Source organism: Cimex lectularius, unplaced genomic scaffold (assembly GCF_000648675.2).
Source record: "Cimex lectularius strain Harlan isolate CLEC.00 unplaced genomic scaffold, Clec_2.1 scaffold172, whole genome shotgun sequence".
In the NCBI taxonomy this organism is placed as follows: Eukaryota; Metazoa; Arthropoda; class Insecta; order Hemiptera; family Cimicidae; genus Cimex; species Cimex lectularius.
The window spans coordinates 616,868-632,333 of record NW_019392796.1 but is presented as its reverse complement, the minus strand read 5'-3'; the positions used below and the strand labels follow the sequence as shown (position 1 = coordinate 632,333).

The window sequence follows — 15,466 nt, the reverse complement described above, 5'->3', positions numbered from 1 at the left end:
GAAGTTATTTGGTCAATCGGACCACGAAATATAATAGATATTACATAACAATCGAAAATGTGTTTCAGTAATAATTAAACGGCTAGTATTTTAATCTAGGCTTCTTCACGAAAATACATAAAATATAATGAATGATTCGTATTTTTAATGAATCATGTCGTAGTTTGTTTGTAGTCAGAACCGTTTTCACGTTGAATCACGGTGGATGTTTTTGTACATCAAATATCTTGTGACCAAACATCACTAGATTTGACACTTTAAAAAATAAAACAACTAGAGGTTGTTACTACGTTGTATAATTGCGATTTGACACTTTAAAAAATAAAACAACTAGAGGTTGTTACTACGTTGTATAATTGCGATTTGACACTTTAAAAAATAAAACAACTAGAGGTTGTTACTACGTTGTATAATTGCAATAAAAACTTATCGATGTAACTTTTAATTATTTGTCGGCTTGTTGTTTATGCATTTCGGTTTACGTGAGTTATGTTTAGGGATGGTTAGGGTTATGTACGTTTTTAGGTTGAGTGAGTTATGTGTGTTTTTTGCTGGCTTCTTTTAAGTTCAGAATATATATATATATAAGTCCATATCAGTACATTGGACAACCAAGAAGGAAAGGGCTCGTCTTTTCAAAAAAATTATATTTGTTCCTATCGGCAAGCGACTCGAATAGACCGGTATACGCAATTGCACATGAGTAACGTCGCTCTCATCCCCTTATCTCTGGACCGCAGACATGCACAAATTACGTGTACGGCACACTCGACGTTGAACAATGCACTATTTACTGAAACGGAATTTATAGTATTTCGATGGATGCTTTTTATTGACCTATCCGCAACCCTCCTAAATCTAACACGTTTTAGGGATGTAATAAGTCGTCACTTCCCTCACAGTGTAAAAGAAATGTTCCCCTTATGGAGTTAAAATCCAATTTGTTAGGGAGAAAACAAACGTATTTTTTTCACCTTTATCCTTTTTTTCTGATAACATGTTTTTCTTACCTCAGCGATCAGTGTTGTATTAATGCTAGAACTCTAATGAACAATGTTAATCAAGGCTTTTATCAGGATAACAATATATTTGGTAGGATCGGGGATGTGGTCCAAAGAATGTTCTGGTGTTGAAACTACGCCAAGCTTTCGGTGTTTTATTTCACCTTCCTTAGGGCTACATTCTCTGTTAGTGTTTAAAATTGTTTTTTTCTTTTTAACATGTATAAATATTTTTCACTCTTTTTGACATTTCTTGTATTGAATACCAAGTTTTCAATAAATAAAAAGATAAATAAATAAATGGCACTTATTACAAACTATTATCACAGACAAAATGAATTTCGAGGAAGGTGAAATAAAACACCGAAAGCATGGCGTAGTTTCAACACCAGAACATTCTTCGGACCACATCCTACCAAATATATGGTTGAACAACAGCTGGACGATCGCTTTTAAAATCATTATCAAGATAGTCAAATTCTCCAATAAGTGGAAAAGTAGGATCAACCCCAATAAAACGGAGGTCTCATTATTCGAAGAACGTAGAATCTGCATAAGTCTTCAAGGGACCGTGGTTACCATCATGGTTCCATAAGAAGATTAGGCCTTTTGCTCTAAAATAAGTTATACTTTACTACTTATATTAATTCAATTGTAAACAAAGCAAACCATCAGAAAAATAAGCTGCCGACTGCTGAATTGCAATTCTTTGTTAAATGCAAATAATGATTTTTTTAATTTATAGAGCGATACCGAGGCCTATTGACAAATTAAAAAAAAAAAGTTACTAAAGTCCTCACGAATACGAATTCACCTAAATATGTTAAAATAGAATCCCTTTATAAAGAAACCAGACATAGGACTAAGGAATTTATAGGCAAATGAGAATTTTTCTTTATTTATAAAAAATAAAATAAAAATAGTAATAATAAAAAAAACCAGGCATATGTTTAGTATCAAACATATTAGTTGTCTTTCTACCTAATATTTGAACACAAAACTATTAAAAATGAAATCATTCATTTTTTCATAAAACTGTGCGGTTTGTGTAAAATGTAACCAACATTAATATAAAATCACTTTCCATAATTGTCCTACTTGATTTCTGCTTCCAGGTTAGGTATTTTTCCTCTAATAACGAACAAATTGTAACAAAATTTAAATCATCAAATGCAACTTAGAAATTATGTAGATGATATCACCCACGTCTTCAATTTACACATGAAATCGAAAACAACGAAACAATACCATTTTTAGATACACTGTTAATAAAACAACCAGATGGCACATTAATCACAGATTGGTATCAAAAACCAAGAAACACAGATTGCTACCTCAACTTTACATCTCACCATCCTCTTCATACAATAATAAACACGGACAAACGGTTACTTCACAGAATTATTACCCTAAGCCATGAATCATTTCACCACAAGAACATAAAGATATACAAACATATCCTCCATAACAATCACTACCCTAAACACATAATCAACAGAATAATCAACAACTACAACTCAATTCTAACACTATTACAAATAATACTACATCAAATCTGTCAAATACAGACAGACCAACATACATTTCATTCACGGCCTATCGCATAAATTAAACACATTTCTTTCTTCCGTTAACTTTAAAATAGCTTTCAAAAACTATAAAACAATTCACACACTTTTTTCCAAAATTAAAGATCCCACATCAATAACAAATAAATCTGGCGTAATCTATAAAATCAGTTGTTTAAACTGTCCGGCAACTTAACTTACATCGCTCATACATCCCAATATCTGGACAAGAGAGTAAAGCAACATATCTATGATTGCAAAAAACCCAAGCAAAATCCTACAGTACTGGCTACCCACCATTTTGAACACAAACACAATTTCAACTTCAACAATCCAAAAATATTACACACAGAACAAAACAAACATAAACGTTACTTTTTAGAAATAGTTTACATCAACAGAGATAAACACAGGATCAATTACAGAACAGACACATGTAAACTCAGTCGCAGCTACGCCAATATCATTAATCAAATTCAATATCGATAACTTACATATATCATGACATCACACAACACAAATAATATAGTATATAAAACATTCATCACACATCAAACATTTTTACATAGTCTAGTTTTTCAACAATTTAGCTTTCCTTTTCCTAATTATCCCTGTCTATATAATCCTGAAAAGATAATCATTACCAACGTTTTTCCTGTCGTAGGCTCTTTTCACCTCAAAGAAGCCGACTCCTTATACAAAAATGTCTTTCTATACCGACTTCCTTCCCCACCCATTCAATATCCAACGTGACAACATAAAACAGCAATATCTCACTGGCATTCTCAACACGACACGCAAGAATGGCACAATTACGCAGAAAACAAACACTTTGAGTGAGTAGAAATACTTTGATTGAATATAAAAAATATTTATTTTGCATTGTATAAATTCAATTTTTTCCACATCCTACATGTATTTGTTAAATTTAAACCATGTTCGTAAATCCCGGGCCCTGAAGATGATCTCAATAAAGATCGAAACGTTGAAACGATAAAGAAAATGTTTTTCTGAAATTTACGTCACACCAGACCGCATCTCACGATTTCCGAATAACGGTAGTAATTATATGTAATTAAAATGGGAAATAATTATTGAAATCATAGTGATAATTCTATTGTAACTCTATGTACTTAATTACTGTGGAATTCATTTTAGTCTTATTCCTAAGTATAGTGTCGACTATTTGGATAGATAACAAAACAGAGATGATCGGGTGTATTTTTAGCATTTAAACATTTTAGGGAAAACAATGTGAATTGTTAATGTCCAGCTTGATGCAGAAACGGTATGTTTCAATATTCATTGGTGCCACTCGTGGATTTTCGGTCTAAATGGGGGCGCGAGCTGTTGGTGAAAAGATTAAACGAGAAAGCACTGACCTGATCAATTATTTGCTCCAATTGTGTCTACTTGACGAGTGGGCGCAATTTAACCAGATTGGGCCCGGTTGGACATTACAATATAAGCACCCTTTTTCGGCCCTCTCGGATTAAACTTTTTGTCTGAGGTATTTTTTTTCCAATTAAAATAAAAGAATGTACTTTAAGTCCGCTTAACATGATAATTAATTATGTATTTATGTTTAAGTAAAGGGAAAATAAAGGTATACTCGTATAAATTGAAAACGTCGAGAGCAAATTATTCTGATTATTTATGCATGGAATAAACCGTTCGACAGGCTGCTATGAATCTTGCTTCCAGTTCCATATGGCTTTACAGCTTCCAGTTCCATGATGTTTTACATTTCATGCATGCCCTTTCCATCTAAAATGAAGACGTATCTGTATAAAGACTTGCATTGGTCTGTCGACCCGATATATAATGTTGCTTCTGATAACTTGGTTCATCTGATGTGCCAAGAGTGAAAAAGTCTGTACAATATTAAAAATTGAAACTTTGGATCTATTTTTAATATATGTCATCACCTATTAATAGTTGTTATAATATTCCATGTCGAATAAATTTAAATGATTTTTTTTATTACCACAAAAATTATATCGGGTTTATAAAAGTCAAAATAGAGTAATAATATGAAGAGAACTGGGTTCAAACTATTAAATAAATATATCCCCAAAATTTCCCTCGAAGGAAATAACGATGCAGACCTGAAATTTAAAGAGAATTGATTATTTATGTGTACAGCTTTTTTATGATCAAATTAACCCTTTTTCACTTTTCGTTAACTTTTTTAAATTTTTAATTAACCGATTTAAACTTCACATTAGGGGGCGTCTGTGGTCGCAACGGATTAGGCGTTGACACGGCGCTCATCACTAAAATAAAGGTCCCGGGTTCGAATCCGGCGGCCCGGCATTTAAACTCAACATACAAATTGGCTTTTTTAATCTCAAAAACAGAGGTTATATTATATAACCTCGTGGTTGAAATATCCTTGAAAAAGATTTCGAATTAACCCTTAATTAACTTTTTTCTTTTAAGAATTAAAAATATAGGAGATGGTTTAAAATATTAGCATGTGAATTAAAATTCTTGTATATTTGGGATTTTCTTAACATAAAATAATTGCACTCTTAAGGTTGATTCACACACATCAGTGTCCCCTATTCACACCGGTTAGTGTTTCATCCATGCCTTGAGTGGCCAAAATGGCAATGTTTTAGGATGATGAACTTTCGATTACCGCACTGATTTTGAATGAAGAAGTGGAACCGCAAGTGAGAAAGCTGAAGTGGGTCCATCAAGCATGGAACAAAAGAAGGACAGAAAGGGAATTTGCTACACTTTAGAAAGAATTAGTGGACGACGAAGCAAAATTTTGCTCGCTGCATAACTTAAAATTTAGGATTTAAACTTCTTAATACATTAAGAAATACGATATGTGCACGAATAATTAATTTCGTTATTTTTCAAGTGGATTCGAGGAGTGAAAGTCGAACACTATAAAATTTTCATTACAGAGAGGAAACGCAACGACAAAAGCATTTGTTATACGATATATATTCACTTACACGGGTTTTAGTTGAGATTAAAAAGTCAGTGTCAAGAGCGGGATTCGAACCCACGACCTTCGGCTTGATACGCCGCTACTCTACCTCTTCAGTTGAAGTAACGATAGCTCGAGTGGTAGAGTAGCGGCGTTTCTAGCCGAAGGTCGTGGGTTCGAATCCCGCTCGTGACACTGACTTTTTTATCTCAACTAAAAAACTTAATTAATTGAATTAAACGAAACATTAATTTGATGCTAAAAATGGTTAATTTAAAATTAAAAAGTTAATTTGTCAAGAAGTTATACATACATACACATATATCTATTGTATTGAAAAAAAATTTGTTTTTCTTAAACGGGGGTTTGCAACTTGTAGTGCTCATGTCAATTCAAGGGAAGGAGTGTTTTTGAAAACTACTATCGGCATGTTATCTGGTTGGCCGATCTTTATTTCTAGTAACACAATTTTAACTTATTAATAAGTTCACATTATTATGTCTTTATTAGAAAAAAATATGTTTTTATTGTGCACTGTAATGTTTAACGTTATGCAAAACATAAAGGTAAAACTGGAGTTCGTTAGGCTTTATGTTCTTACCATGATAGGAATGCATAGGCTACCTACTAAAAAACGCAATTCATTAATCTATCTATTCACATGCAAATTGAACCGTAGAGCGAAATTATTCCCTAAGAGCCGACTTGTAAGCTGCCAAAGAATAATCTGTGATATTATGTGAAATTCTCCTCACTGTGCAACTAGGTCATCCTCTAGAGAATATACGTATCTTGTTCAAAGCAAACTTAACGTTAGTAAAAAATTAAATATTATTTAAAAAATAAAAAATATTATATTATTCACTATAATACCACCACCACAATATCAACAATGCATTAATTTGTAGAAAACCTACAATTGTCTCGTTAGTTCTGACAATATTTTTTTCGGTAAAATTTCATCCCTTTGGTTAATTTCAATGCGGCTTTGGAGTAATTTTAATATTATTTTTTTTGTTTTCAGGTAAGAAAGTGATTGTTTTCTGCCATGGAATATTGCATGAATTCTGCTTTTACCGTAAGTTGATAACTTCAAGTCTAATAAACATCGATTGAAATAGTTAATTTTCGTAAATAACTTCGAATGTACACGCCTATCCCGATTATCATCCATGAAAACTGTTACAAAACCATTTTGTTTGTATTCTTCATGGTTTGGTCAACAAACGTCGATTCATGTGTAATTCAATATACGACATTGGAGCATGCAACCGTCGATAACATAATGGAAGCTTGACGTCCTTTTTTCCGAATTAAAACCGTCCTCTCAGCCATCTCGCGACTCCCTTCTTTTACCTTAATGGGCCCATTGTCTCTTGATGGATATCCCTCTATCCCGTTAAAACTTCCTCTCCGTTATCTTCGCCATCCTTTATCCCGCTTCCTTTTGTTGACTACAGGAGGGTGGATAAAGAGAAAGGCCCCGCACGGAATTCCTTGTTTCGGAAATACTTTTTTTTTCTCCGAAGATGCTTTAATGGTCTGTTAAAGAGAGACATTGAGCCTAAGATTTGACGTCGCTCCCAGAGCTCAACTTTCATGATTAAAACCGAAAAAGCTTCCGTACTAAGATAAAAGTTACGAAATTTATACTACTACAAAGTTTACACTACTTACCTAGTTACTTAGTAAGAAAACCAATAGTTAAAATTTGAATTGATTTTGGCTTCCATATTTTGGTTAATATTTTCCGTTACCACTGTCCACATTGGCCATTTATATAACGTAATTTGCAATGCGTGATTTTTGGATTTCTCAAGTTTGCTGTTTATTTTTCATTATCTTTTATTTAGTATCTGGCAATTTTTACTTTTCTTCGGGGGATTGCTTTGATTGAATATTTCATATACTTACTTAGGTACTAATCGGTGCGATAGTCCTTAGAGCCTACCTAGGCTCCTCCACAATATTTTCCTCGCTCGTTTTGGTCTTCGGCCTTGAATCGAATTTCGAAGCACCCCTCCGACGTAGATCCTTCTCCACTTTGTCCAACCATCTAAGCTAAGGGCGTCCTTGTATTCTTGAGCCCCAGGCTTCCTCTTCACGTGACCCAACCATCTCCATCTTCCTTTCTTAATTTGGGAGACTATATCCGGCTCGCCAAATAATTTCTTTAATTCATCATTCTTGCGACTTTACATTGGCCGTTCACACACTTCAGACTGCGAATATTTTCTTAGTACTTTTCTTTCTCATACCCCAAGAATCTTTTCACTTCTTCACCCATGTTTCGCTAGCGTACATAACTGTAGGCCTTATAATCGTTTTATGAGCTATAACCATAGCTTTGCGAGTTAGGTCCTTGAACCGCAGAACCTGCCGGTATGGGGTCTCCCTGTGGTTCGGCGAGGTGGTGGATGGGGGGAAAAACCCGCAGAGCCTTTTGTACCACAAACGGCAACTCTTTCCTGCCGCTATTCTTGCCCTTATTTCTGTCGTTACTTCATTATTCTTTGTTATTAAGGACCCCAAGATATTTAAAATTACTGCCCACTGGAAAACTATGGTTTCCAAATAAAACTGGACTTTTTCCACATCCACGGGTTGTGCTCATATACCCAGTTTTACCCTACTTAATTTCCAAACCGGGCCACCCCATTCCCAAATCTTTACGATTGCATTTTGATACAAGCAAGTATTGTAAATAAAAATAGGGGTATGAAATTTTATTTATTAAGTTCAAGAATTAGTATTAGATTTTACTATAGAAAACAATATCAAGCATGGATGGACTAATTTATATAAATTTTATTTGTGCCAATTTTTTCACTTTTTCTCACACGAACTAGAGCCCAGGTCGTACGAGTTCTTACATTAACTCACTCTATGTTCTTATTTTGATTTATGTTGTTTTATGTTTGGAGAATTTGTAATCGTATTTCTTTATACGTCGTGTACATTTCTCGAGAGAAGGGATTCATGAAATACATTCATGGACATGTGTATCATCACTCAACATTTATTTATCATAGCATCCATTAGGTCTCCTTGGCGCCAGTTTTCTTTGAGGGTGTGTTTGCTATGCCTATTAAGACATCACCCCATGTGTCATGACCCTTCGGGTTCAAACATTGCTTGTTGTGTGTATCGATTTCAGATCCAGCTGCTTTTCCCATGGTCAGCTATTATTCGAGTGTGTGGCAATCGAAACCGGATGATCCTAAGCTCAGTAATAACATCCCGGAACGTATTGTTTACATAAGCCATAATGTGTAGGCGTAGTTGGACAACACAATTGAATGATTATTTTTTGTTTTTGGATGAAAGAAAACATGTACATCAGGATGTGGTAACATTTTACAAAAAGAAATAATTACATTCAAAATCGGATCAATTTCCTCCAAACGTAGGCCAGCAATTTAATAAACCTATGGGAGAACTAAATTCAATTTACTTATTTGGTTTTGAAGGGCATTATTTTTTATGCTAACAATTCAATGTCATTGATCAATTCGAAGAAGAGAGTTCCAAAGCTTATCAAAAAATATAATCCAATTGAAAGTCTACGTTTTATTCAAAGGCTCAATTTATAAAATTTGACGGAAATTGTTCTCTTCGGGTCTCCATTTACCTGGTTAGTGTAATTTATGTTTTTTGCGTTATACCTCAGAAACCTTTTAACACAGGTAGGGTAAAAGGCTTCCATTTTTGAGCTCACCCCGCGAGAGTTAGGTTAAATTAAGTTGTATACATAAAGGAACGTGGCAATGATTGTGGCACAAGTTACCGAAGTGTAGCCTTTATAAAGTAGTGAGAGTAAAAATGTTTAATATTTATTTGCGTTTTAAAGAATAAGAAAATATTATTTTATCCGTTCGCATATCGGAACTAAAATGTTCAGTGAAGTATTAAAATGGATATGTGAAATACGGATCCAAAATAACCCGAATCTCCTATAAGTCGATGATTGGACCAAGCCAGTTCTACCGGAAAAAATACATTATACTGATTAAGATAACGTTTACCTTTGTAGTTGAAGTTGATTTTTTAATTAACTTTTGCTATGGTCAACAAAATTGTCGAATATTTGGAATTGAGAGTTCATCTATTTCGTAACTAATGTGGCAACTCAGGCGTAGTTTGATAGCATTAATCTAATGTTACATGGTTTGTCGATAAGAAGGCTTTTGTGTAAGCTCATCCCCTTTTATAGCCTATACTTCATTATCAGTCAATGAGAATTACTTCATATTTTTAAGGTATCTGTCCAACAATGCTTACAATGCCGGGTGGAAACATTTTCCAGATGCAATTCCACAGGTTCGCCATTTCATGGGCCATCCCCTGTTTAATTACGCTATCGGAATAAATTACCGGGTGCCGGCTCCCCCACGTGGTCCGGGCAGCCAACAGGAAAGTCCCCCAGGCTCTTGTTCGTGTTCGGTGGGGATCGGCGTGGTGCGGGGGTGGGTCGGAAAGGGGTGCCGGATTGTTTAGGTGTTTATACAGCGGGGAGTGCTGGCAACGTCGGGGGGTTCGGGGATCGATAACTGAGTTGTGGGAGACTGCATGTCCTCCCGGATGTCGCTGCCTGCCTCCTGGTTGCCTTGTCGCAAGATTTAGGATTTCGCTGTTTTTAATTTTTTGGTGGCTTACAATGGTAAGCCCAAGTCAGCCAAATAACACCGTGAAGTTAGCCAAATTTTAGTAATGAAGTCGAATCTCTGTTGAGATATGCTATAAAATTATTAGTAATAAGTAAACAAAACAAATAATGTAAAGATATATATGTAAATTAATAAACACTTATCTATCTACCTGCTCGCTCTCTCTCTCTCTCTCTCTATATATATATATATATATATATATATATATATATATATATATATCCTTAACCACAGTCATTGCATAGTGAACATAATGCATTGTCTTTAGCTAAAAAAGGTGACACATCGATCTAAAGCAGATTACTTCTGGTAACTATCATAACTCAACTTCATTCTGAAGGTCTTGTTTCCTCCAGTAACTCATCTTCTTCCGAAGGTCTTGTTTCTTCCAGTAACTCATCTTCGTTCCGAAGGTCTTGTTTCCTCCAGTAACTCATCGTCGTTCCGAAGGTCTTGTTTCCTCCTGTAACTCATCGTCGTTCCGAAGGTCTTGTTTCCTCCAGTGTCTAACAGGGCCTTGACAGCACTTTCTTATTTCTGCTACTCCGAGTTCTGCTTCTTAATGTGCTTTTTCGCATGACTCTCTCTTGGAATATAATGTAACTAAGGACTTAATCCTAATCCATTTTCTGATGAAACTACGTTTTTGGCAAAATGGTTCATGGCTGATCGGTGTCACATCGAACTTTCCTCGGTCAATTTAGCGGCCTCCAGGTTGCTCTTCTGCCATATGTGCCCTGGCACCAAAACAAGGTTAATTTTTCGATTGCCGTCAGTGTCTGACAGCCCGAACAACTCTGGCCTTTACTACCAATGAGTTAGTTGCCATAACGCCTCGACGTCCGAGTAGATGGCTATTCTTTAGTTGATAATACCAGTAATACCCAGCAATTTAATCACGATGGTAAAGTTAGTTATCATTAGCGACAGTGTCTTCCTGAAATGCAGTGGCATTACTTACATGAATTCTAATCGTTCGTGTATTTTTATCGTTACCAGCTTTTGACCCATATTCTGTATTACAGCCATCTGTATACCAAAAATAGTTAGAATTAACTGGGATCCCTTTCTCCCAGCTTGCTGTTTATTTAATTTGAAATTTCGTATCAAATCTTAATTTTAGGATCGTGGAAGCAACAGGCAGCCTCAGACCTTGTCAGAGGTTCCTACTGGTGTTTTATTTGGCCTTTTTATGCGAGTAAGCTATTGGCGCCTGTGTCCCAAGATGATCTACAGACTATTTCAACAACCACAAATCTCTACGATTAACGACTTCAAGGGTTACTTTTCTTGAAAGGCGATATTCGGTTCAGTTTGAAGAGTTTAAAGACGTAGTTAACGTAAAGTCTAGAACGTGAATGAATAGAAATAATTTTTATTTTGTTAAAATGATTCATTTGGTCTGTGGAGGTTTGGAGTGGTTATTTATTTTTTGGTGGTTTTTCGTGGTTAGTTTTGTTGTAGATGTTTTATTTATACAAATGTATTTCGTAGTTTGAACACTTTTAGTTAATTATAATGTGTTGATTATTGTTACGTTGTTTTTCGTTTTGCGGTTTATTTTGTCCTTTAAATTTAGACGGTTTATGTTGAAAAGGGTTTGGGGTACTTTGGAATTTTAGAGGCTTATCTAGTTGTTTAATTTTACTAGTTTACATGATATTTTTATTTTTTGGCCAAAGTGTTGTTTGATTTTGGAAGTTTAAATAAATTTTAACCAACCTACAAAAAATAGATATTTTTCGCCTGTGCCTTTTTTATTGGGCTGTTTTATGATGATAGCATTTTCGTGGTTTAACTTTGTATGTACCTTCATAAACCGGCGTATGTACCAATTATTTAATATTATTTATTACTTATATTTCTATGTTTGAAATCCAAGAATTAGTATTATTATCATATACATTACCAGCCAATAGCTGGTGACAGTAACTTGACCAAAATTGATGAGCTTTAGGTTTCGAGCGGGGTGCTTTTTGATTAGAGCACAAAATAGCCAACAATGAATGTTACAAACGATCTGTAAGATCAAAAAAATACTCTGAACAACTTTTAACATTCGACCAAAAGGCGTATATTTTCAATTTAAGCTGCAGGAGACTTAAATCTAAACAGATTGCTTTTGACTAATTTCATTATTTGTTGCTTTTACCTCGGTTGGGCCACAATCACAAGATGTGTAATTGGGTGATCGCTCTGGTATCCGAGCTGTTGACATGATTAATATTGATCAACTCCAGTCCGCTTATCGATCTTTCTTGTTCGCCTTAATCGCCATTGAAACCATTTAATCTATTAATTTATTATAATTAATTAGAACTGTGTTTGTGAATTTCATATTATAAACTTGGTCTTTATTTGTCATAAATCAAATAAATTCCGACAGATGAAATTGCTAGGTTTTTTACCTCAATCTCTGGCTTTTAAGGTTTAAATTTCAAGGTTTTATGTACAACTAGACCTATTCTTCAACTAACCTAACTACGTTAATTAGCCTGATTGCAATTAATCAACTGTTGTGGTTGCAGGTAGAATGTGCGAGATAAAAACATGTTTACTAACACCAATTAATCAAGCTCTTCTTGTGAGTTTTGTGCACTCGTTTTTGGCCGACTGCTTTGTTCTCATGTTCAAAAAAGTAGTTTTTGGGAGCTGTCCAGTTATCGGTCTTTACATTTTATTGTGTTTTTTATACGTTTTGGATTATAATCGAATATTTGTTTAACGGTTAAATTGAAATGGGACACTGTCATTTGAAGATACGTCGAAATAAGAGTTGATATAAATGGCCCAATCGCAATTATACGTATTAAAGCCGGAAGTATGAGAGATAATGTCCGATGTGGTTTGAAATTCTCCAATTAGTCCTCACGCAAATCTATTTAAGTCTCGGCGTTTCATTTCGGACAATTACTCTTTCCTTTCGGCAGGAAGTTAAAAAAAGGTTTTTTTTCTCGCCAGTACTGCATGCCCGTCTATCGATTTAAGTCGGCAGAAGAACGAAAGCGTGCTTTATTACCTATTCTCGACATACTTCACAATTATTTGTTATGCTTGTTAGGTTCATCGATTCTACCGCCACGCAGCACACTGCATCAACAAAGGTTTTTTAACCTGTTATACATTTATACTGATTAATTATTAGTGAAAATTTGCGTTCAAACTCGTTTTGTAAATATATAACAGATATTTCCAATATTGTGGAATTTAGAACAAAAATAAATCATTTCTAATTTGGACATATTTCTTTCGCTTAAACTTGCTTTTCAAAGTTGGTGGTACCTGGACCCCGAGGGCCCAATTGTAGAATTATGAAAAAATAAATTGTAAGCTAAATAATTATTGACAATATATTACACGTAATTTGTTTTTGGGATTTTTTTAAAGGGAGAGGGCGAGAGAGGGTGTGCGTGAGTGCGGGGGGAGGGAGAGAGTGTTCTTGCGTGCTTGAGAGAGAGAGAGAGAGAGAGAGAGAGAGAGAGATCGAGGGGGAGAGTGAGCGGGGGGCGTTTTTTAGGCTTTTCGCTCACTTTTCTGTTACGTATTAGTGTTAGTAAAATGTCTCCCAATGGGATTGATAGTCGTTGTATCCTTACATCGGCCTAGGCCGTTTGGTTGAAACCTTTATTCCAGATGTTCTGCTTACATTTCAGATGTGTTTTCGTATTTCCCTGTATTGTCCTCGGTCCACTCTTATTCTTGTGTTAGTGACTTTTGTGTGAATGGTTCCAGAATTTCCTCACGGACTTTCATCAGAGTCATAAGTTATTTGGAGATCGTGAGATGCGGTCTGGTGTGACGTAGGTTTTAGAAAAACATTTTCTTTGACGTGTAAACGTTTCGATCTTTCATCTTCAGGGCTCAAAGTGTTTGTTTTCTATGTAGATGTGGCACTCTCAACACGACACCAAATAATGACACACGATCACTAAACACCACACACAAGAGTCATAAGTATTGTATCTCAGCAAAGATTTCTTAGGAGTCTTTTATTGAAGGTTTTTTTTTTTTTTCAATTTTTGAAATATTTGTTCAAGTTACAGTTCAGAACGTTTGTATAAGAAGTGTTTAGACTTCGCTCCATTTTCTTCTTGCATTAACCTTTTGCATAATCTGCCTCGTCATTAATCATAGTTCGGCGAGGTTTTTCATTCATCCATTCATTCTGATCACGTCATTTGAAATATTGTGTAGACTATCGCGTCTAATAAATGACTTAGGGCGAGATGTATTGTTCCAAGTCAGATAAGGAAATTAAAATTTCAGATTCATAGAGTTTTCAGAAAAAAAGAATTATCGAAATCGATCTTGTTTTGACTGCCGTATAAACCGCCTCTTCGATCAACCCTTATAGAACTGTCCTACCAGATTGTTACTAATAACAGATAGTTTGATACATATTATAAATAAAAATATATAAATATTTGAAAAAAAATAGTGTGTCGAAAAAACGGATATATTAAAGACTTATTCTAATTATAAATTTGTCTTTCTAATTATAAATTTCCATGTGGTTTTTATAATAAATTTATCTGTTTTATTTTTAACAAAAATAAACTTTTTTTTGATGTTTTGGGCGTTTACAACCATCACCACCAACTACAAAGTATGGTTATTTTATTTTTTTGAAAATATGATAATTTACAAAACGATATTTATAATTTAAACCATTTCAGACTTTACTCTATTTTCTCCTTGCATTAGTCTTTTGCATGATGTGTATCGTCATTAAACATTGTTCGGCGAGGTATTTCATTCATCCATTCTTTCTGAACACGTCTTTTACACATTTATATTATTTCATATTTCTTTAGCTTATCATTTTTTTTTGTAACTTTTCATTATTTTGAGTTTTATTAGAAGCTTTGGGACCTTTGTACAACTGTAATGTACGTTTTTTTAAAGAAAAAAAAATCTAGTCTTATTTATTAAAAATCATTAAAAAAAAGTGTTTAATTTCCGACAGGCCACATGGCCAGGACTGGAAGAAGGTTATCTGTTAGTCTTTTTTCGTACAGTATGTTAATGTTAAAAGTAAAATTTAACCTTCAATGTGGGTGGTAAGTTTAAAAAATATATGGTATAAATATGGTGATTTTTTCGGTTGGGATGGAGATTTAGGATCAAAAGAAGAACTATCTTTATACTTTTAGTCTAACTATAGAATGGCATTATTCCTGGACGACACAGCGCTATGTGTAAGATAGATAAATAAATACTTTTAACTTTAACATACTGCACGCAAAAAGACTAACAGTTAACCTTCTTCCAGTCTTGGCCATT

General features: G+C 34.5%; 1 protein-coding gene across 3 annotated transcripts in view; it reads left to right on the top strand.

Moving 5' to 3' along the window:
- LOC106665032 (stress-activated protein kinase JNK) overlaps window positions 1-15,466 on the top strand; it is a 383,087-nt gene that overhangs the window by 53,296 nt on the left and 314,325 nt on the right. The gene's annotated exons all lie outside the window — the stretch shown is intronic.